Source organism: Oryctolagus cuniculus, chromosome 3 (genome assembly GCF_964237555.1).
Source record: "Oryctolagus cuniculus chromosome 3, mOryCun1.1, whole genome shotgun sequence".
NCBI lineage: Eukaryota > Metazoa > Chordata > Mammalia > Lagomorpha > Leporidae > Oryctolagus > Oryctolagus cuniculus.
The window spans coordinates 91646921-91671820 of NC_091434.1; the positions used below are offsets into that span (position 1 = coordinate 91646921).

The 24900-nt window shown below is 39.6% G+C and overlaps 1 pseudogene; it reads right to left on the reverse strand.

Annotated features, from left to right (window-relative positions):
* The window catches only part of LOC100349577 (small ribosomal subunit protein mS40-like), a 112694-nt pseudogene that overhangs the window by 58745 nt on the left and 29049 nt on the right, over window positions 1-24900 (reverse strand).

Consider the following 24900-nt stretch of genomic DNA (forward strand, 5'->3'; position numbering starts at 1 on the left):
GCATGTGGAGCAGAGATTCCGGCAAACAAGGCGAACTGACCCCCTGCTCTGCAAACCAGCGCCTTGGCTACTGTCACAGAGAGAAAGTCCCTGGGAAAGTGTGGGGCCCCTTCCACCTCAGGTTATCTTCAGTGAATCAGGAACAGAGCGCTAGAGGGTGAGACAGCTCAGTATTAGCACCCGGTGAGTCAGCCGCAGGTTGGAGACTTGGGAAAAGGGGAAGAAAGGAGAAACAAACACAACGAGAAACCCAGCTTGCAAGAGAATCTAACATCAGGAGCAAAGTCTTTGTAGGAACTTGTTAAAACACTCCGGGATGAACACTTGTTTCCTAAGACCATGATGGGAGGCTATAAAAACTGAATTATCTTTTTCCAACGCCTACATGGTACCTGGCACCTAGTGGGTGCGCCAAAGAGCCAGGTTTAAATTAAATAGTAAAAAGAGCAGCAGGTGTTAGTATTTGGAGCAACACCTGATTTCCAAGACTAAAAATTCTCTCTGCTCAAACTTTCTGGAATACTTGCATAGTTTACTAGGAGTTGTCCTCCTCTTGAAAGAATTGGGTAAGATGTTAGTATTTCAAAAGCAAAAGGAATAAAATATCAATTTCATTTGAATTTTTTCTGTACCTTCCATGCCAGGAAATGCTCAGTGACACCTTGAGTACCCCTGAAGTGTTAGACTATTATTAGTGGTAGCAACCACAAAATCTCCCAATGGGTTTTAACATTATTTTTGATAAGCATGTCTTTGAGGAGTGTTCCACGTGTGGCAGAGTCATTAAGCTGAGCCTGTGAAAATGATCAGGAGGCTAATACACTGACAGAGTTGACAACAATATCGCTTCTTAGCTTTACTTGGTGTCAGCATGTATTTACATGTTATGAGAGGGAAAGGACCTGGATAATTCTCCTCCACTGGATGTTATTCTAGCAACATTACCAAACAAGAAACACAACTCTGGCTATGGTTAGTGCATAGATCTCCAGAGAAATGCAAAGCCGAATTTTATAGATAAGTTAGCAAACACGATGCTTGTCATGGAAGAAAGGGAGAGTGCAAATTCCAAGTGGACGAAGATCCCAATGGAGGGCCCACACACTAGTGCTACCAGCAGCTTGATAACTATTCCAGACCACTCCTTTGAGAAATCCCTCCATGGGAGGAATAAATGATGTATGAAATGAAGACGCCCTGACTCTGCAGGGAGCACAGAGAGCACACTTCAAGCTATCATGTGTGGTTTCTGATGGGTTTTGGCTATGACCCCTGGGCACAATTTCTATTCCACTGAGTGGAGCCAAACAGCTTCCCACAACCCCAAACCCCAGAACCCACACACTCTCCTTTTCTTCTGCCAGAAATCACTCTCTCACTCAAGTTTGTTCGTCAGTTTCTTTCATCACTGACACTTCTCCACCTCGGCATCCAGACAGCCAGCTATAGCGGCGACACCTCGTAATTACAGTTATCGGGCAAGATGTATTGCAAAATCTGGTGATAAATCACTTGAATTCTGTGAAATTACTGCCACCTCTGAGACAGAGAGAACTGCAGGTGCAGGCCTTTACAGGCACCCAGACACTATTTTTTTAGATCATGAGTCCAACTTCTGTAATCCAGGTGGGATTGTAAGTCTTTATAGGAAAATAATGTCCATTCATGCAGTGCTAAAGTCAGTATCAAAGCTTAACATTGTAATCAGCTAAATGTGAACTATCTTTATGGTGGATTATTGTGAGGAAGTTAACAGTTCTGGGAGCTCTAGTCATTCATTACCGAGTATGCTTATGCATTATCTCTCCCTAATAGCATTTAGTATATGGTAAAACAATTAAGAATGAAGTGGTTTAATTAAGGAAAATGATAATTTTTAAAACAACACTTTAATCAAATAAACAACATAAATATGCTGACACCATATTTCAAATGTAAATTGAGTTGGAAGATTTACTTAAAGGGATTTTTTTTTATGTCATTGTTACTCCTATTTACTAGCAAAATCTGATTATTCAGTTAGTACCATGGATCTTCCAAGGTATCAGGGGTGGATAGCTTTTGTCTGCTCACATTCCTTCAATGCATGTTTTCCCCACAGCCACAGTCATGTGGTTCCATTAGGAGCTGTGCCATCTAACATCACTGGGTGTCCTTGACTGAACCATTCTGATTCTTACAGGACCTCATCCTCTTGCTACTACGTCTCCGCTCATATTCTGTCATTTGGTACCGTGGATTGTATGTATTATATTCCTTTGATGATAAAGTTACACTCTCAAGCCCTGAGGTTTCTTTCCATGTAGAAGAAGGCAGATTGTTGAGCCAGAACATAATGGTTTTGGACAGAAAAAGGCAGGGACATAAGACAAAGACTATTCTACCCTTCTTTTGATCTAAATTAGGGTTGTCAGACTGAACAAGAAAAATGCAGTATGCCCAGTTAATATTGAGTATTAGATAAGAAAGAGGATTTTTTTGATTTTCAAAAAGTTTAAAGATATTTATGTATTGTTAGAGAGAGAGAGAGAAACCCAGTTTATTCCCCGAATGCTCACAACAACAGGAGCTGGACCAGGTCAAGCTGCAGAACCCAGGTCACATATTCCACAGGAATGGAAGGGACCCAGCTACTTGAGCTGTTACCTGTTGCTTTCCAGGGTACACATTAGCAGGAAGCTAGAGCTGGGAGTAGAGCTGAAATGCCAACCCAGATGCTCTGATGTGGGATGTGGGCATTTTAACCACTTGGCCTGCCCCTGTAATTTTCTTTTACCACTGAAACTTCTCAAAGCCAGTACCCCTACAACCATCTAGAGTAGTAACTACAAAAGTCAAACTTATCTGGTGTCTTATGTTTTATCTGACATCTCTACTCCAAATATATTGCTTCCCTGCTGTCCCTCTACATTCCAGGTGCTCTCTTAGGGACTACGCATGCAGCATACTGCCTGCCAGGATTTTTCTTCCCCTAGGTTGTCCCCTGGCTATCCTTAATCTTCTTCAACTATTGCCTCAAATTTCACCATTCCCTTCTTATTAGGAGTAGTCTGTCCTTCTAAATTGAACACTTACCACTCTGACCCTGTTTGCCTTTTCTGTTTCCCACAACACACATTGCCTTAACATACTCAATGTCTTCTTTATTTGTTGGGTGTCTTTTTATCATTTGTATCCTTCTACTAGAGGTAGTAGAGAACTGGTATATCCCAAACTCCGAGAATTCCTGACATAATGTAATTGCTCAATAAACAACTATTGAACACATGCAGAAATTTGTTCCTTCATCATTTTGTTGAGTGGATAAAATAAAATGACAGAAGAATTATTTGTAACCTATATTCAAAAAATAACAGCTACTGTCATGAATGCTAACAGGGCAGACAGCAGTAACACTCTGAGAAATCATGTATTTTACAACATGAACATTTTTCTGGAGTTGTAAGCAGAAAGCTTGCAGGGCCATATGTGGTACTCTGGGGTGGAGAAAAGGGTTGTCAACAAGTAAAATATACTGTGACAGATACATTAATGACAATATGAACAAAAGACAAATAGCACGAAGAGAAATGTGACTGATTCCTGGGAATACACAAGAACAATTTTGTAGGCTGAAGAACAACAGGTGTCAAAGTCAGGGAATGATAAGGAGCTTGATGGTCCATGAGCAACAGCTGACGGATATGATATGGCCAGGTGGGGTAACAACGGGTAAGGGATATTTCATGTTGCATAAAAGAACTTGGGACTCTGTCTTTGGGATTTGGCAACAGGAAGAAAACACCATCAATCTTGCACTTTCCTAGGTCAGTGTGTAGAACAGAGGCTGGTGTCACGAAGATGAGCCTTTAGGAGATGATTAGAACAGACCATGAGATGGGCCTGATTACATTTTGCAAGTTGAGGGCTCCCTGATGATATCTGTTATTTTTTAATATGTTTCAGTTTTCAACAAGCCTTTCAAAATGACTTTGTCCAGGTTCATCCACTTTCTCCTTTGATGAAGATGGAATGAACTAACTGGCCTGGGCTGCTTCCCTAGTTGCACAGCAGTAGGCATTGATGGCTCATTCCCTGCTGAATAAGAACTGTGAGTTTTTGTTGGTATCAACTGAAACCAGGCTCTTAATTCTTAACCCCCCAGCCTTACTCACTCCCCACTGTGCTGGTTGACCAACTCCTCTCTTGGGTTTTGATCTTGATAACTAAATAAAGATTGGCGCACTTTATTTTCTTCTTTCTTCCGCTTTGGATTGATGGGTAGACATTATGAATAAAAGTTTTATTTGGAACTAAAGTTGTCCTAACCCAGATCAGCCACTGTATCACCATTTCAAAGATGAGACTGAGGGTAAGGACAAACAATGTTTAGTTTGGTTTTGCTTCTCCCAGAATAAGGACTGATATAAGACCAGAGCCTTGCTTTGCTTTGAATAAGGGTTTGAGGTAATTTTTAAAAAAAAAAAAACAAGAAAAGAAAAACACTCTTTTTTGAAAATGATAGTTTGCCATCGTAAAGTGGAAAAAGGGGAGGATTAAAGAAAAACAAACTAGAGAGTAAGAAAATGTCTACAGTATACTCAAAAGCTAGAAAACTATAATTATTTTGTTGTTTACTTTCTTAGGTATCTGGAAAACTAAACTTCCAGCTCTCTTATCCCACAAACCAAAAAAAAAAAAAAAAAAAAAAAAAACACAACAAAAAAACAAGCAAACAATAAAATAATTCTCAGATTTGCCCTTCTAAGTTTTGTTTTAATACCTGCTGTTTCATTCTTTCTAAATGACTGGTTCTTAATCCAGGTTTATAGCAGTCTTCAGTAACTTGAGATGTTGAGTATTTTAAATACCACCTTAATAGGAGGAAACATTTAAAAGTTTTGTTTATACATCAAAAACATAATATGTATAAGAATTTAAAGCCAGAGCATGAGTACTATTCTTTTGCAATCCCTCTAGAGAAATTGGAGATTTCAGTGAAATGGGAAATCCTATTGCATGATGTACCAAGAAAAGCTACTATGAGATTGAAACCTAGAAATATAATCTGCAGTCCCCTAATTTTTAAGAAATTGGAAAAAAATGAAAATTTGAGAGTGGAAAATTCTTAGATGAGGAATTGAATAGCCATTCACTTAAAAATATTTAATGCACTAAATAGTATTCTGAGTTGTCCGAAAATCTACATAAACTATGGGCATTGTGATGTGGAGGGTTAAGCTGTCACTTAGGATGCCTGCATCTGATATTGGAATGCCAGTTCAAGTCTTAATTCAACTCTTTGATAATGTACTTAGAAAGCAGTGGATTATGGCTCAAGTACTTGAGTTCCTGACACCCAAGTAGGAGACCTGGAAGACCTGGGTGGGTTTCCCATGGGAATTGTGGGGACTGAAGCACTTAAGCCATTTTCTGCTTCCTTCTTGATTGCATTAGTAGGAAACTGGACCAGAAGCAGAGAAGTGGGGACTTGGTTTACCATTTCTGTTATGGATGTGGGCATCACAAATGACAGCTTTACCTTCTGCACCACAATGCCTTCCTCATAATTCTCCTTAATTTAATTTTCGCAGCCTATCCCTGACCCCCAAGCAACCACTCAGGAAAGGACTGAACACTCAGTGAATTTGTATTCTGTAAGAATGGGAGATGAGATGAGATGCATGCTGCATGCACAGCACAGGAATAAATCCAGCTAAATAAAGAAATACAGGAAGGGAAATTTTCAATGACCAAAAAGCATATTTATCAGAAATGTGCTTAAAGACAAAACAAGGGGATAGCAGGATAGCGTTGTGGTGCAGCAGGTTAAGCAGCTGCCTGCAATATTGGTTTCCCATAGGAGCCCTGGTTCAAATCCTGGCTGCTCCATTTCTGATGCAGACCCCTGTTAATGTGGCTGGGAAAGCAGCCGAAGATGGCTCAAATCCTTGGGACCCTACCACCCACGTGGGAGACTCAGGTGGAGTTTCGGGCTACTGGTTTTGGCCCAGCTGTAACCATTTGGGGAGTAAACAGGAAGGTGGAAGATATCTCTGTCTCTCTTTTTCTCTTCCTCTCTCTCTGTATCTCTACCTTTTGAATAATAAACAAATAAACAAGTAAATATCTTAAAATAAAGGAAACAGAATGATTATTTTCAAATTCTAATTTAAAAAGAGTGAAATGAATTTCCTGTGTCTTATGTTGTTTATATTCCTGATTTGTGGCAACTAATATACAGAATACAAAAAGAAATGTAATGTATATGAGTGAAATTGGCATTTTGAGACTTGATTATTGCTTATAGACCTTGTCTATACTCTTGAGGAACAGTGGTTTTCCTACTTAAATAAAAAATAAAGGAAAAATCTAAATAAACCAAATATGCATTATTGAAGAGCAAAATCTGCAAAGAGTAGAATAAAGAAACATTTTCTACTGGTAGAGTGCTCCTCGGCAAGGTGATAACTTTAATTATAACTTTTAGTATCCTTCCCACAGCAGCCTCCTTCAGATTGATTGTGCACCACGAATTTAGTGTGGCAAATCCTGCTTCCTGGATCTGCCTTACTGTTTCTTCCATTGCAGGATCAAATTTCACCAGAATCTGTACATTTTTACATTCTAAGATTGTGACATTAAAGCATCTATATCTATGACTCAGATATTGTAGTTATAATCATATCATCAATTTTTATTTTAGACCCTCTCTCCAGAAAGATTTGAAATCAAGATGAGTGCAGCTAGGCGGATTCACTGATATGCTGGTCAATATTACCACATAGTGCAATGGAAAGACCTGGGCCCAGCTGGACCCCTGACTCTTTCTCTTGAGATATTTACTATTATTTTTTTAAATTTTTTTATTTGACAGGTAGAATTTTTTAGACAGTGAGAGAGAGAGACAGAGAGAAAGGTCTTCCTTCTGTTGGTGTACTCCCCAAATGGCCACTACAGCTGGCGCTGCACTGATCCGAAGCCAGGAGCCAGGTGCTTCCTCCTGGTCTCCTATGTGGGTGCAGGGCCCAAGCACTTGGGCCATCCTCCACTGCCCTCCCAGGCCATAGCAGAGAGCTGGACTGGAAGAGGAGCAACCGGGACAGAATCTGGCACCCATATAGGATGCCGGCGCCACAGGCGGAGGATTAACCAAGTGAGCCACAGCGCCGGCCTTTCTTTTTTATTTTTTAAATTTTTTTAGAGGCTATACCACTTTGCATCTCATGCTATTTGTTTTATGTTGGTTGCCAGAACTCTGAAGTCATTTTGTGATTCTAGTATCTGGAATATGAGCCTTGCTTGGTCACAACAACAGAGGGAAGGGAGAAGTCAAAGAACTGAGAAATGAGCAAGGATTTTTACTGCCTCTGAAAATATTAAGTCACATCTGTTCAAACTTTGCTGGGCAAAGCTAGTCAATTGGCCCAGACTGACTGCAATTGAATACTTGGTGAACATTAGTATGTATCTCCTGCTGCTCCAGCATTTCCAACTTCTAACATAGCTCACTAAGACTAGTACTTATTTCCACACAAGGAACCTCTTTTTCATCATTGATTCATCACTATTTGATGAACAAAATAAGATAATCAACTACATTTACTTCTCCACAAAAGGTACTAGGTTCTTTCATTGGCTTTACACATATAATACAAGCCAACGTGTTATGAGCTTTCCATTTAATGAACGTTTCGAATCATATTTCATCTAACACTAACTTACACACTTTGTGGAGCTTACTTATATGAAAAGGTGTGTTTTTCCTTTACACAGCGACATGTCCACTGGCAGTCTGATTAAATGGTTCACTAGCCCTGTGAAAGGGCTGTCACAAATCCCTACATCCCAAAGGCTTCTTTTCAAGCAAGAGGAAAATAATTTTTTCCCATCCACCAACCTCAGTCACAGAGGATGGAGATGAAAAACGCTGCTTCTTCTCCATCCAATACACACTTTGCACTTCCAAAGGAAGTCCTGAATAACACAACTTTCACATGTTTCTGATTGAGATTGAAGGAGTAATAAAGAGCTAAGAAAGATACATCTGTGTAAATGCTTTTGTATATAATGACAGTATTTCCTAAACAACAGTTAGTTGTGTCATCCCAGATACACACATGTAACAGCGTGATGGATTTTTATCTGTAAGCATGCAAAAATGTGAGAGTAAGTATAAGTGTATGTGTTTGTGTGTGTGTGTATTTTTTAGAGGGTCACCAAAAATTGATTTCCAGGGACTTCTGCACATGGATGTCAGATTACTTGCAGTACTGAAATTTCCAATTCCAATCAATTTTCATTTTTATTCAATTTCCCTCTTTGAACTCATTCCTTTGCCATTTCTTCTTTTTTCTCCCCCTTCCCTCTTCTGCTTTCCTTGGAAATTCTCCCTTGTTACCTCTAAAGTACGTTCAGTAAGAGGGATGGCATTGTGACTTGTTGAGCATGTCTCAAGGCTGCATTATCACAGCAGGAATGAGTCATTGACCTTTTCTACTAGACTCCACTAGGGGTTGCAGTGAAGGAATATTGACTTTATTCTTTATTCAAACTTTATGAAGGACACTGAAATTGTTTCCTATTAACCATCTCTCTTATATCCTTAACTGTAGAACAGGAGACCTTTAATTGGGAATATGGCCGAAGATCTCCCTTAGAGTTTGATCTGTGCATGAGTGTTGGCCATTGGAATATAAACAGAAGTGTCATATAGAACTGTGAAGTTTACTAAAAGAAAAAAGCAATTGTCTTTCATCCTTCTTCCTTTCTGCTGCTTGGAAATAAAAAATGGTGGTTAGAATGTGAGTTTTTATGTCAGACTATTAGACAGATGTCACAAATTGAAGATGGAATAGTGAACCAGAATGAGAGAAAGATCCAAATTGTTAAGATTTCAATACTGTACCATCGGCCTGCACCAGCATTTTCAGACTCTGTATCTATGTGTTTGTGTGTGTGTGTGTTTGTGAAAAAGAAAGAAATATATTTACACTTAACTCAAACCATTTTTATTTGTTTTACGTTATTTTTTATTTGAAGGAGAGAGAGAGCAACAGAGGGAGAGCAAGAGCAGAGCGAGAGCAAGAAAGAGAAACATAAACAAGAGAGAAAGGGAGTGAGAGATCAATCCTCCATATGCTGGCACATTTCCCAGAGGCCCACAAGCATGGCTAGGCTATCCCAAAGCCAAGAGTCCAGAACACCATCTGGGTTTCCTCCATGGGGAGCAGGAACTCAAGTACTTATGTCATCGTCTGTTGCCTCACGAGACGCACGTTAGCAGGAAGTTGGATTGGAAGCAGAGGAGCTTTGACTCAAACCAGGTACTCTGATAAAGGATGTCAACTTTCCAAGTGGTGACTTAACTGCTGCACCAAATGCTTACTCTAAGCCACTTTTATTTTAATTTTCTGTCACTCACAGTAAAACCAGCAACTTACAATGTGTGTAACAATATTGAGAGCCCTTTTATTATGTTGCTTTTTCACTTTTTTAAGAAAACTTTTATGTAATTAATATAAATGTTGAAAGTACAACTTTTGGATTATAGTGGCTTTTCCCCCCATAACCTCCCTCCCACCCACAACCATCCCATCTATTACTCCCTCTCCCATCCCATTCTTCATTAAAATTCATTTTTAATTATCTTTATATACAGAAGATCAACTTAGTATATACTAAGTAAAGATTTCAACAGATTGCACCCACACAGACACACAAAGTATAAAGTACTATTTGAATATTAGTTTTACCATTAATTTGCATAATATAACACATTAAGGACAGAGATCATACATAGGGAGTAAGTGCACAGTAACTCCTGTTGTTGGTAAGAACCCCAATTCTTCATTTTTCTCCTCTGACTATGCCTATGTTGAAACTAAGAGGTTTTAAATATGTTGTGGGAATGGGTGGGCTTGGCAATTGCTCCATGTTTTTTCACTCCTTGTGTTTCAAGTAAGTTAAGACATGTGTCCATGATTTCGTGTGTTTGCTTCATTTTCTCCCTTAAGTCTTTTCTCAGATCACCTGCCAGCTGCTCATCTTATCCCAGAATCACTGTTTGAATAGAGAAGGAATTAAACAGGAAAGGGGCTCCTGCCTGCAGAGGGTAGATGGGAGATGAGTGGCTCTACACCTCTAGCCTCATAAGCATCCCTCTGTTGTCATACTTGGCCAGGTTCCCATCACTTTATTTCTCAGTTGTAGCATCAACCTCCATTCCTCTAATCCATTTTGCAGATGCCTCTGAGATTAATCAAGAGTGAACACCAAGTTTTCAATGGTAACTTATTGACTAATTAATTGATATTTGTTTCCCACTTTTCCAAGAGAGCCTGGTATTGGAGATGACCCCCTAAAACATATACAAAAATATGGCCCCTTAAAGTTTGCCAGAAGTACCATCTGGGGTGACACATATGCTACCTGAATTCGGGGTGCCATATGATATCACCATATGCTTATTAATAAATCCCCAATATAATAATCCTGAGAGGGTTCTTGCCTAATATTTAGAGAATTTGAAATACCGGCATAAATAAACAAGGTAGCATGGTACATTTTAAGCTTTTATTTAGTGAGAAAGATGCATAGGAGAGTGAGAGCTTTATTTAAGAGAGAGAGGCAAATCTGGGTTCATACCAAGCACCCAGAGCCAGCCACGTGGAGGAGCATCTAGGCCAGGAAGCCTAGGGCGGGTGGCCCGAAGGCCATGCCCTGGAGGCACAGGGCTACAGCAAGCCCCCTCCTGGCAAGAAGCCAGGGAAGAAGAGAAGGGCGGGACACACGGTGTCCCAGGTTTTTTACCCACTTCCAAAGGGGAGTGGTTAATTAACCTGATTGGCTGGTGGGCACCCAGGTGTGGCCAGGTAGAGGCATGAGGTCACACAGGGCATGATGAAGGTATCAGGTAGGGTGTGAGGTTGCACAGGGGCATGGCAAAGGCATGATCTTGCAGCTCACAAACCTAATTGATTTTAACCTGTATGCCTGCCCACTTCAAGCTCAGTAGAGCATCTTTGGAAAAAAGATAGCTGCCACCCAAGTGAAACTAGTCAATTCCTCTTTTTTTCTGTCAGTCATCCCTTCCCTCTGTTCCCAGACAGGCTCTGCATAACCTGCTATGGATACCCAACATTTTTAGACTACCAAGGGCTCAGGAAGTGCCTTTATCTTCTTCTCCCATACATTCAACTAAAGGGAGGTTGCCGGGATTCTTAAGCATATTTTACAAAAAGAAATCTTGCACTCAGAAAGTTTAACTTGCATAAAGCTGCACAGTGAGTTAATGGCAGAAACAAGATTAAAGCTCTGGTTTTTCAGAGTCTGGTAGAGTTATACTCACTGAAGTTTAGAAAGAAAACTCAATCCTCACAACTCACTTGCTCATTCCCTGCCCCAGCAGTAGTTAAAGGACAAGGAGTATTTAAAAAGACCCAACTTTAGAGTCAAATAGATATCGATTGTATTCTTGCTTTTAATACTGAGTATCTGAGTGACTGAGTATATTTTTAAACTCTTTTAACCTCAGTTTTCTTTTTCAGTTTCATGCAGAGATATTACTACATCTATTTTTAGGAATATTAAGAAGATTGGGACTAAGATGTAAAGTAACTGGCACATGTTGGGAATCCAATGTATGTTAGAAATCTACCTCAATCCATTTGACATCTATTGATTCCCTGCCATGTTTAAGGACATACACTGGGTGCTATATAGTTACTGAATTGGCAAGCAGCAAGCATGGTACTCCAGCTAATGCAGCTGGTCTCTTCACTCTCCCCAGTCCTCCATCTCTCCACTTGACTAAACCCACCAATGGGTGTCTGGGTACAAGCTTTCTCTGATGAAATCTGGGTCAGGTTAGGGCACTGAAATCTTTTCTTCACATGTTTCTGCAATGGCCCCAGTTTCCAGAGTGATATCTGGACACATTATATAAAGAAGTCTCCAAGAAAAAAGCAAAAACAAATACTTGCAGTATTGCTCTGGGTTGTTCATTGAAACAGATGAATCCATGATGCATGAAAAGGCTGTCAGGCAGGCTGAGGGAGGCTGAATGCTGGTGCAAAGCTAGGCATCTGTTACTCCACGCCCCAATGCAAGGGCTGTTCTGTGCGAAGCTGTACTTGGCCAGACAAGCAGTACCATTGTAAAGTCTCGACAATAGACAAGCAAGAGGATTTGGCTGTGATGAAGAAATCCCCACCCCCATTGAGTTTTAAAGGAAGGGAAACTGGGATCCAAAGTCTGCCTTATTAGAGAGAGACAAATCACCCAAACCAATCTTTATTATGAATGTGGAGCTATTGAATTTCCCCTGCTCTGTAAAGCCTATTGATTTTGTGACAGTCAAAGATAAGTTATGCCTGTGAAAGCTTTTTTTTTTCTCCTTCTTTTTCCTTCACAACATATTTTTTCAGACATATTGGCATTGGGGATTGTGAGTAAAACTGTTATTGGTTTCTTTCGATTTAAGGGTAGGTCAATGCTCAAACGAGGCTAAGGACCATTTTTACAGTGGTTTTCCAGTGGAAAATAAATGAGGCAGGAATCTCCAGGGCTGGGGTCACTCTGTTATGTTATTTCAATCTCCAGCAGGAATGCTCCAGGCATTCCAGGCATTCCTGGAATTCTGACATTAGTAATGATCCACTTATTCACTCTTTGTCCTCTCTCTACCACACTACTCTCCTCCTGTTGACCTCTATTCCCTTCACACCAAAGCCATACTATAAGGTCAGCCAACCAAGACATTGAAAAGCGGCCTTGAAAAAGGCACTTGCTGCAATGTAAAATACTGTGGTATGTGCATGCATGAGTATACTCTGCACAAATGAAAATTTCCTTAAGCTGTAGGCCTTTCTTTTAAAATCTACAAATAAACTTCCACACTTTACAGAGAGAGTCAAAACTCTCTTGATAATTTACTCTGAATTCTATATACTATAAAGTATTTTGGAAATTCACATACAGACATATAAAAGCAAGGGATCATGATTCAAACTGATGTCTTTCAAAGAAAATTATTATAAATAAATCCATATGACAGTAGCATTTATGATGGGTCAGTTACCATCCAACAGTTCCAAATGTGTAATTATTGAATAAACATGAACAGAAGCACTGTAAAATATTTAGTAGAATATAAGACTTGACTAATACTTATCAATATATCCATTCACTTATTCATTCATTCAACAAATGGATATTGAATACCAGATGGGTACAGGCACACAGTAAGAACATTGGGGATTAATCTCTTTCTTTTTAAAATTACAATGAGCCTGATTTTATGTTTTGTTGCCTATTAAACATGTATTTAGATTATCCAGAGAAAGATGGAGCAAAGATTGCCATCATACTCTTTTTCCTCATACTCGAACATGGAGAAAACATGCTATTTCCATGGAATAGAGACTAGTGGAGATATTTTGGAAGGGCTGATAAAAGCAATCCTTCTATGACTGTTTCACTCCAATAGAATGCATAAAATGTTTTTTTCCAAAGTGAACAGAGGTAAAACCTTTTTACCCCGAAATATGAAGCATCTCATGGGAACAAAGGTAGAGAGACATTACAGCTGGCAAAAACACATCTATTTTCAACAAGGCATAAAATCCACTAGACATTAGACCCTGAATGAGAAAGAAGGGGGGGTTGTGCCTTCTTTACAAGAATCAAATCCTTTTTCTTATTTTAATTGTAAGGTACATGCTTGATTGAAGAATTATCAGAAAGTTCTGCCTACTCAAATTTACTAGTCCTAGCAAACAGCACTAGGGTCAGAGGATCATATATGAAACATGTTTTCTGGGGTCACGTATTGCTTTCTTCAGGAATTTTCTTTCAAAATATATGCTTTCTGATGGGAACACTGATGTCTGGGGAATTCTATGCAGTACAGGAGAAAGGAGCATCCTATAATTTGGGCACAGTTTGGGAGTACAGGTACAGGAGAGTGACTGTAATAGGGAGCTATGTGTATCCATCCTCAAAAACCACATGGTTTATTGTGGAAAACAACTGAGATTTAGGTGTTGTTTAATAATAAACTAGTAGAGGATTCAAGAAGTGTTTGCATATTTCCTTTATCTTTATAGAGATTTGTACTAGTTAAATAAAATAATGTAAGCAAATTCCTAAATCCGTAATTTGCACATAGTTGGTTGCCTCTCCTTATTCCTCATTGTCTGCTTACATTTTTGTGCACTTAATGATTTTTTTTTAATTTGGGAGTCAAGTTGTTACTAGATGGAGCTGTTAATCTGGTTTCTAACAATCATGGTTTCTCTAACTATCTGAGGCCTTAATTGGATGGCTTTAACCTTACAGATCCTTAGCCTTATCCTAATGGAGACCCTAGTGCTAAATTTGAAACTCCTGCATTAGATTAGTTAGTGGTTAAATGTAGCTCTTTTGCCACAAATTGTGGTCCAGAGACAACAGATAGGGGCCTCAGGCCTGCCAATTCCCAAATATTTAGCTGTGCTCCATAGAAACAAATAAGAAGGAGATAAAAACAAAAGACTCTACCCCTGAAGGAAGGGCATTGTTCAATGAGCCCCCTGGTTAAATAGACTTCATCTTTAAATCAGTCTGTTGTTCCCACTTCTATTGAACCCAATAGCTGGCTACAAAGAAAATCTGAAATATGCCGGACTGTTACATTGACTAATGCATCAGAGTCTTGTTGAATCTGTAATCTGGAAGTAATCTTTGTGAACAGATCCCAGGGGGATCAGTGAAAAGGAATCGCAAAACAATTCTGTGAAATATCTATTGGGAGTTAACAACCCAAAGCTTAGAATTGGGAAGAAGCCAAGGAAGGACTAGAGAGATCTAATTGGATTGAAATAAGAGCAAGAGCTGAGACACGGGAGGCTTAAATATATTTCTCCTGATGGTTGTCTTCTTCGTTTCCTTTATAGTTTTATAGGTCCTGCCTGTTTATGAGGCAACTTTAATTGAGGCTACCTTAAAAAATATATTTAACTATGGATAGACTCCTACAGCTGAGGAATGCGGGATGGTGATTCCATGGGATGAAAAAGACAGCTTGTCCTTCCATGGATGCAACAGAAAAGTGGGAATTGAGAAGTACAGAACAAAAAAAGAGACTCACCACAATCTGCTGTATCATATATGAGGGTTGGTGATTTTATTGTACAAAATTGGCACTGCCTATCCAGTGCAAAATCAAAACTATTTCAATGACCTGTAGGAATGCAAAAGAATTCAGAGAGCTAATGGCATTTATTTTCATTGCATATGACAACTATTTTTTTGGGGGGAGGCAGATTCAGCTGAGCTTTTTTAGTATAAAAGTACCTGTAATACGAAAAAAATCCTTTGGAAATGAAAGTTTAATTAGGGGACTGACAACATCTCTTATGGGATATAAGAAGATTCAGAAGGTGAAAACTTTAAGAGACAGCAGGCTTTATGAATAATGCAATAGCCAGACTTCACCATTCTCTTTCCGTAGATTTACATTTCTGAAAACAAAGGGTCAAAGTACATGGGAAAAGCATTTGAAGTCCCAGAAACCTCTAAGCTGGCAAAGCCAGCCTCCACAATATATTTGCAGCCTGCCTTCTCAACTCAATTCCACTTATACATTCTCTGAGCTATAGCAGACTCATCTACAGGAGGTCTCATGCAAATATGTGGAGCTTTCCCTGCCCTTCCCCCAACCTGCCCCACTCCAAGCACCATGGATGTGCAGTTCTTGTTCGCTTCCCATGCTGGAAGACAGCTCAGATGCCAGCTGAGCCACTGAGCCTTCTTTAGCTGAATGTGATATCAGGGCCTCTAAGTTTTATATTTTGTTCATTTATCTTAACACTTAAGATTTGCTACGTTTTGTAATAGTATCCAAGAATATATCAAATGGATTGTGGAAAATGATATTGAAAGATAAATTTAGAACTGGTGTTTTGTGCAAGTCCTTGCATGGGCCACTCATATCCTCTAATAGTCCTTGGGTTGATGCTGTAGCTCTGTTTCGAATCCAGCTACTGTGTATACCAAAAGGCAATGTAGGGACCGGCACTGTGACATAGTGGGATAAGCCTCTGCCTATGGCACTAGCATCCCATGTGAGTGCTGGTTCAAGTCTCAGCTGCTCTTCTTCTGATCCAGCTCTGTGCTATGGCCTGGGAAAGCAGTAGAAGATGATCCAAGTGTTTAGGCCCCGGCAGAAGCTCCTGGCTCCTGGCTTTGGATCTTGCCAGCTCCAGCTGTTGTGGCCACTTGGGGGATGAACCAGCAGATGGAAGACCTTTTTCTCTGTCTCTCCCTCTCTCTCTGTAACTCTATCTCTTAAATAAATAAATAAATAAAATTTTTTAAAAAAGCATGGCAATGTAATGTGTGCTCTTGTGATGGCACAAGTGCTTGGATCCCTACCACTCATTTGAGGGAATGAGGTGGGGTTCCTGGCCCCTAGCTTTGGCCTGGTCTGGCCCTACCTTTTTCAGGTGTGTGGAGAGTGCATTCTTGGATGGAGTCTCTCTCTTTGCTTCTGTCACACTGCTTTACAAATAAAATGAATTACAAATAAATATTTAAATTTAAAAGTAATAGATTAATTTATTTTGGTGTAAAAAGAGTTGAAATCCATGCACATGAAGGATTGTCAAAGCTTTTATGTAAAATATGTATTAAGAAAAATCTACAAATGAATTTTGAATTTATTTGCACCATAATTAGGTTATCTTTCAATTCCACTTTACAGCTTTTCATTACTACAACAAATTCTTGAGAGAAACTACTTATGAAAGAAGAAGGTTTATTTAGGGCCATGGTTGTGGAACCACAGCCATGATTGGGCAGCTCCATTGGTCTGGCATCTAACAGGGTTGGTGGAACAAATCCAGAACAAGGATTGCATCATGAACTCGGAAGCAGAGAGAGAGCAATTGGTTCCTCAGCCCAACTCAGGCTTATATCTTCAACTGCCTGGCGGGAACTACATTCCAAAGGCACATTTCCAATCCCCTAGGGACTTCTCAGTTGGCCCATCTCCTAAGCATCGTAGTTGAAAGAAATTCCATCCTCTCCCAATAGTGCCCTCCTTGGGGCCAAGACAAGAGAACACTCACATTCTGACTCTGGCCCCAAACATTAATATCCATCTGACAATGCAAAATATATTCATTTCGCTCTCAAAAATCTCAAAGACCTAATTCATTACAGCATTAATTCAACAACCCGAAGTCCACAGTCTCATTTAAGACCCAAGGCATACTCCTTCAACAATGGGCCCCAGTACAATCTAAACCAAGTTACACGCTTCCAAGACATGATGGTGAGACAGGCACAGGGCATGCATTTTTATTTCAAAAGGAGAGACAGAGAAATAGAAAAACTAATTAGACAAAAGCAAAATTGAAAACCAGTAGACATTAAATTCTAAAACTTCATATGTGGTATCTTGGACATACTAGGGTGGTGGATGAGCAACCAAGGGTTTTGGTAGTTCCACCACAACCTTGCAGACCACAGTACATGTTTCAGTTCTCACAGGTTGGAGTTTTTCTTCTGCAACTCCACTAGTCAGTATATTGGTGGACAGTATCCGCAGCAACTTCAACCCCGCATTTCTGCTTGGTATTGCCATATAAGTGTTTTTCTGAGGTTGCTACACACCTGATGTATGTCTCTGCTTGGACAGGATATAAGATTGTCCTAGGCAGTCTTTGATATCTGGATGGAGGCCTCCATGCCTTCACAGCTCTGCTGGTTTCTACTCCTGTATCTACTCTTAGAGAGCAGAGGCTCTTAGAGGCTGCATGCTGGTTTCCACACCTTTCCCAGGTTCGTCTGCCACACTGCCTACCTCTTTCCTTGGCAGGTATCACACTCTTGGTACCTCTGCTTTCCATGGATCTCTTCTGCGGCTTTACTACCACAGCGTTACTAGGCATTTTTCCATTAGGAGGTCCTTACAGTGTCTCTAAACACTCTGCCTGGCCTCCCAGGCTCTCCTTTGAAATCTTGGTTGAAGTTGCCATGACTCAATAACTACCACTTTCATACCTGCAAAATCAGCATCACATGGATGCTAAAATGATCTGCCAGCAGCACTATTCTCACTTGGGCCCACCTAAGCAATGTTTGCAATCTTGGCGTGCAAGATCAGCTAAACACCGAAAAATGGATTCTAAGGCAATCTTGAGTAAACTTGCTGAAACTCCCTGAGGTATTACAAAATAATTTGTCCCTTCTATGGCTCTGGGACTTCAATGGGAGGGGTGGCCTCAAAGATGTCTTAAGTGCCTTGGGTGTATTTTTCATGTTGCTTTTTCCATTATCATATAATTCCATAATTTACCTTGTCTAATCCATGGCAGGTGATTTCTTTACTGTGCTCTCCTCTCAAGAACATGTCACTTTTCCTTTATACTCTCTTTGGTCAGACTACAAATTTTTCAATTCTTCCTGCTTCTCTCCCTTATGCTCGTAAATGTCACTGTAAAAGCTATTGAGAACAGCCTAGAAAAATTGGGCTGTGGCCTGAATGTTTTGTTGCCTGGAAATCTCCTCTGCCTCCATGTTTAAGCTCAGCCTCTCTCAAAGTATAAGAGCATGGGCACAATGCAGCCGGGTTCTCTGCCGCTATGTAATAAGGGTAAGATTTAGTCCAGTTTCCAATAGAATCATCATTTCCATCTGAGACCTCATCAGTATGGTCTTTAATGTCCAAAGTCCTTTAAGCACTGTGGTCTTCTAAGCCCTTACCAGAGTTACTTAGACATTCTGCATACTGCATTCTAAACATTTTGCACCCTGCTGCTTTAAATTCTTCCAGTCTTTCCCGATAAACTATCTGCAAGGGCTATTCCATATCTATAGGTATAGTTAATAGCAATAACTCCATTCTCAGTACCAATCTTCAGCTTTTCATCACTGTAACAACCTAAGAAAAGCTAATGAAGACATCCAGCTCATGGTACTGGAGGTTCACTGTCTAAGATTGGGCAACCCCATTTATCTGATGAAGGCAGTGGATGACTGAACAAGTGAAGAGAAATGATCACAGGGCAAGCCAGGAAGCAACTGGGCTTGATTCAGGCTTCTGTAGCCAACCCCACCAGAAGAAGGACCTTACAAAGACATACCCCAGTGACTAAGGACCTCCCACTAGGCCCACTTCTTCAAAACCATAATTGAATCAAATCGCCGCCCTCTCTAGTAGTGCCAAGCCTTTAACGCATGGACCTTTAGGAGACATAGAAACTAGAGCAACTCTCTCATATTTATATCACTTCTACTAAGACCATATATTCCTGACAGCAAGCCCTGTATCTGGTATCTTTGCATGTCAAAATCACAAAGAAGGTGCTCAAGGTAATTATTTATGAATAGAAATAATGAGAGAAAAACAACAAAAATACAAACTAACTATCAGCTTTTTTGTTCATGCTCACAATATTCTTTTGTTGTTTTTCTGTATAATAGTTCTCTATAAAGCACTGAGGCACATTATTTAAAAGAGTTAAATATGTCTAAGAAGCTTGCTGCAGAAATAGTGGTCATCTTGCCCAAGTATCCAGACACAACCACTTACAACTCTTTTGCCTTATTTTTCCTATTACTTCCACACCTCTAAGTTGTTTCATCATTACTTTCTTAATTGCTTTTAATTCTTTGGCCTTATCCACTGATTTCTCACTATATAAGTTAAGAATTTAACATTTTTCCCTATCCTGCCCTGCCATGCATATCCATTTCTTGTCCCTTGTCCTTTAATATAGCTAAAGCTTGATTTGGTTAGAGCAATATTCAATGGTAGCATATGACCAACACAGCATATATTGATCAATTTTTCTTTTTAATGAAACTATTTCCCTTCTTTATTTTCTATATCTCATCAATAATTAAACTTTGTAATTTCTTCTAATTTTTTAAATCCATGTCAGTATTCTCAAGTGTAGTAAGTGGTCATTGGTTTTCTTCCACTAAAGAAATTTCTGCTGATGACTTCTGACTGCTCCAGTCTGGCCTGGCATGTCTCACTGCCCAGCTGCCCTATAAGGACTGCCTGCTCTATCTCTCTAGCTTGGAAACCATCACTTTTGTTTTCCTTAGTATAATAGAAGAACCCTTACCCCTAAAAGATTTCTTTGAAATAATGCAGAGAAGGTAGATCTTCTATGACCTGGAAGCTATACTAACATATTTCATCTCACCTCAGGCCTGACTACTATTTGGCTAAGTATAGAATTCTACAAATAAATTTCAGTCAGAATTTTGAAGGTTCTATTCCATTGTCTTCCACCTATTGGTTATTGTTGAATCCTGATCTTTTATATGTAAACATTTATTTTCTCTCTGAAAATTTGTATGACCTTTCCCTTGTCCACAGTAGTTAGAACTTTCACAGTGATAGTCTGTGATGTGGGTCTATCACTGTGCATTGTTCTGGGAATTTGATACAAAGTCCAATAATAAGTACTCAAAAATATACAGGGTTGGTGTTGCGGTGCAGTAGATTAGGCTGTGCTTGAGACACTGTCATTCCATATCTGAGTGCCATGGTGTGTTCTGGCTGCTCTGCTTCTAATCCATTTCTCTGTTAATGTACCTGAGAAGACAGCAGAAGATAGCACAAATACTTAGGCCTCTGCCATCCATGTGGGAAATCAGGATGGAATTTCTGGCTCCTGACTTTGTCCTGGCTCAGGCCTGTCTATTGCGGCCTCTGGGGAGGGAACCAGGGGGGTAGAAGTTAATCTCTCTCTGTGTCACTCTGCCTTTCAAATAAATTTGAAAAATTCTTTAAAACTGCATATACACATATATATATATATATCAGATTATTTTTCTTTTCTTTTCTTTTTTTAACTTTTATTTAGTAAATATAAATTTCCAAAGTACAGTTTATGGATTACAATGGGTTGCCCCCCCCAATAATTTCCCTCCCACTCGCACCCCTCCCATCTCCCACTCCCTCTTCCATTCCATTCACATCAAGATTCATTTTCAATTATCTTTATATAAAGAAGATCAATTTAGTATATATTAAGTAAAGATTTCATCAGTTTGCACCCACACAGAACATAAAGTGTAAAATACTGTTTCAGTACTAGTTATAGCATTACTTCACATTGGACAACACACTAAGGACAGATCCCACATGAGAAGTAAGTACACAGTGACTCCTGTTGTTGACTTAACAAATTGACACTCTTGTTTATGGCGTCAGTGATCTCCCTAGGCTCTAGTCATGAGTTGCCAAGGCTATGGAACCTTTTGAGTTCGCCAACTTCGATCTTATTCCGATAGGGTCATAGTCAAAGTGGAAGTTCTCTCCTCCCTTCAGAGAAAGGTACCTCCTTCTTTTATGGCCTCATTCTTTCCACTGGGATCTCACTCACAGAGATCTTTCATTTAGGTCTTCTTTTTTTTTTTTTTTTTTTTTTTTCTCCAGAGTGTCTTGGCTTTCCATACCTGAAATACTCTCATGGGCTCTTCAGCCAGATCCAAATGCCTTAAGGGCTGATTCTGAGGCCAGAGTGCTGGTTTTTTTTTTGTCTTGAATTTAAGCAAAAATTAACTTATCTCATATTGTGAACAAAGACATTTTAATTTTTAAAATTTTTTTTTTATTTTTTTTACAGGCAGAGGTAGATAGTGAAAGAGAGAGAAAAAGAGAAAGGTCTTCCTTTTTCCGTTGGTTCACCCCCCAAGTGGCCACCATGACTGACGCGTTGTGGCCAGCACACTGTGCTGATCTGAAGCCAGGAGCCAGGTGCTTCCTCCTGGCCTCCCATGTGGGTGCAGGGCCCAAGAATCTAGGCCATCCTCCACTGTACTCTTGGACAACAGCATAGAGCTGGAATGGAAGAGGAGCAACCAGGACAGAATCTGGCACCCCGACTGGGACTAGAACCCAGTGTGCCGGCACCGCAGACGGAGGATTAGCCTATTGAGCCACGTCGCCAGCCCAACAAAGACATTTTAAAACAAAATTATTTCTAAATACACATAAAAGAAAATTCAATCTAAAGAATCAAAATAATGATTTGATATTCAGTACCATCTCTTTTAAAACCACACAAATAGCTTATTCTTTAAGAGTGTGAAATTACAGTTTTATTTTTCCTTCACCTGATATTTCCATATGATGTTGTCAGTATTCTATCCTAGCACATTCATGTTAAAACTTCTTATTCATAATCATCCAAGTTGTAATAATATTTATATACATTGATATTTTATTTTCTGTAACATAGGGTTTAAGTGTCAACTTATTATTAAAATTATTCATTGTGCATAGTTAATCAATGCAAAATGAATAAATTAAAGTACTGAACAGATGTTTTCCAAATAGAAGAAAATTTTATTGAGATGCATCACTTAATGAGGAATGGTCTTCTTTGATGGATGCATGAGTCCATGAAAAAATATTACTGGTTGTTAGAATAAGACAGATTTCAGCCTTACTTCTTTTTTGGTTAAACCAACACCTCAGAAAACCTCTTCATGTAAATAAGATAGAAAAATGGAAAGAATTTTCTTATAGCAATGTTGCTTGATTTTTTTAGTTTCTCATGGGGAGGGTTATGTTTTCCATTTTCAAGTAGAAGTACAACTGCTGAAGAGGAGGTGGCAAAGTAGAACCACTGGTGAATTCTCAGAGATTACGTTAGAAATCTATGTAACAGAAATTGAGGGCCTGGAAATGTCTCTCATTATAACTATCCTTGAGTACCTCTGCATAAGTTTTATATATCCCTACCTTATCTCACAATGCAGTTTTTATATTGCTTGTTAAAGGCTCTCAAATGTGACTCTGTACCAAGAGTATCCCTATAACTTGGGAATTTATTATAGAGTTGCGAATTTGTAGGATCTGCCCTAGAATCATGTGTTGACCAAATTACATATGAAAATATATTTTGTAAATGTAAGAAGTCCTAGAGTCCTCTGCTCCTGGCAAATAACAAAGCAAACAGCACGTAACATTTAATCGTTTCAAGGATGTCCAGTCTGCTTGCTCTTTCAAATGAGGAGAGCTTCTTCCCTGCAAGTGCATGTGCATTCTCCACAAACGCCTTGTGGTCCTGGATTACTCAGGATAAAGCTGACAAAAAGACCTGAGGCTAAGTGTAGGCTTACAGGTCATTTTCTGAGACACTATCTTCTGCACAAGGCTTTAAAATCCCAAACCCAGGGACAAAGTCTTATTTACATAGTAAGGGCACGACAATGTTTGTTAGCTAACTTTAAACGGTAGTATTTAAATGTAATGAGAGTGGTGATAATGTCTGTTATCCAAAAATCTGTCAATGATTCTGTGCTCTTAGGCAGATTTTTCTAGGTGGCGGGAAGGGACTCCATGCAGTAACGAATGAACTATGGTGCGGAAGTGGAGGCTGAGGCAGCACTGAAAGAACACAAAGGAATTGTCACCAGTCACTTGGAACTACAGAGCCTACCACTAGTTTGGGAAGGCATTTTAGCATTCCATTTTCTGTGTTTCTTAATGCATTTAACATGTACTTCACTAGCCAATTCAGCTGAATTCTGCTTTCTGCATTTTTATTCTGTTAGCAAAGATTATTTTATAGTTTTACATATAAAATTATGAAGATGGTCTTGAGTTCCTGTTATTCAAATATATACTCCTCGTTGCCACTTCAGAATTCCTGATCACATCCACATGACACCCAAGAGTTCATGCTTCTTACTTAAGATCACACAGCAAGATATCAATTGAGTTGGATTAATAGCAAATCTTCCAGTTAAGTACTTTACTGGCTACAGCACCCTGCTATAAGATTTTCTAGAAAAATCCCTTCTTTGTAATACAAGACTCAACAGACTTTAATATCAGGATTTGAGTATCTGCTTTTATTCTGTAGTCTCATAGGTACTGGGTAGTTCATTTTATGTCACTGAGTCTTACTAAAAACCCTATTGGGATCTACATTTAAAAGAAAAACCACATATTTTCATTTATTTGAAAGCCTGTGTGTGTGTGTGTGTGTGTGTGTATGAGAGAGAGAGAAAGAGAGAGAGAGACAGAGAGAATCTTTCATCTACGGGTTTATTCCCCAAATACCCCTAATAGCTGGGACTAGGCAAGGCCAATTCAAGGAGCACAAAAGTCCATCAAAGTGGCAAGTTCCCAGGAACTTGATCCATCATCTGCTGCCACCCAGGGTGTGCATTAGCAGGAAGCTGAATCAGAATTGAGGACAGGACTCAAACCCAGGCACTCCAGTATGGTATGTGGATGTCCCAACTAAGGATTTAACTACTGAGGTACACTGACTCCTTGATTCTGCAATTTTATTAACTCTGTCAACTTTAAGATACTTCTCTGAATGAATTTGAAGTCAAGAAAATTCATGGTGTTTGTGATTTTTTTGTTGTTGTTGTTGTTAATTTTTGACTGGCAGAGTGGACAGTGAGAGAGAGACAGAGAGAAAGGTCTTCCTTTTGCCATTGGTTCACCCTCCAATGGCCGCCGCGACCGGCGTGCTGTGGCCAGTGCACCACGCTTGTCTGAAGTCAGGAGCCAGGTGCTTTTTCCTGGTCTCCCATACGGGTGCAGGGCCCAAGCACTTGGGCCATCCTCCACTGCACTCCCGGGCCACAGCAGAGAGCTGGCCTGGAAGAGGGGCAACCGGGACAGAATCCGGCGCCCCGACCGGGACTAGAACCCGGTGTGCCGGCGCCACAAGGCAGAGGATTAGCCTGTTGAGCCACGGGACCAGCCTGGTGTTTGTGATTTTTAATTTAATTTTATTATCTCCAATTTCGTTCTCTCTCTAGCTCCATTTGATTTAGCTTGTAAAGAACTTTATTTTTTGGCCTTGGGGGTTCATTCCATATTTAGAAGATGTTTGAGAGTCTAGACTTTGAATAGGCAAAAGGAAATGAATTCTAAGTAGATGGATT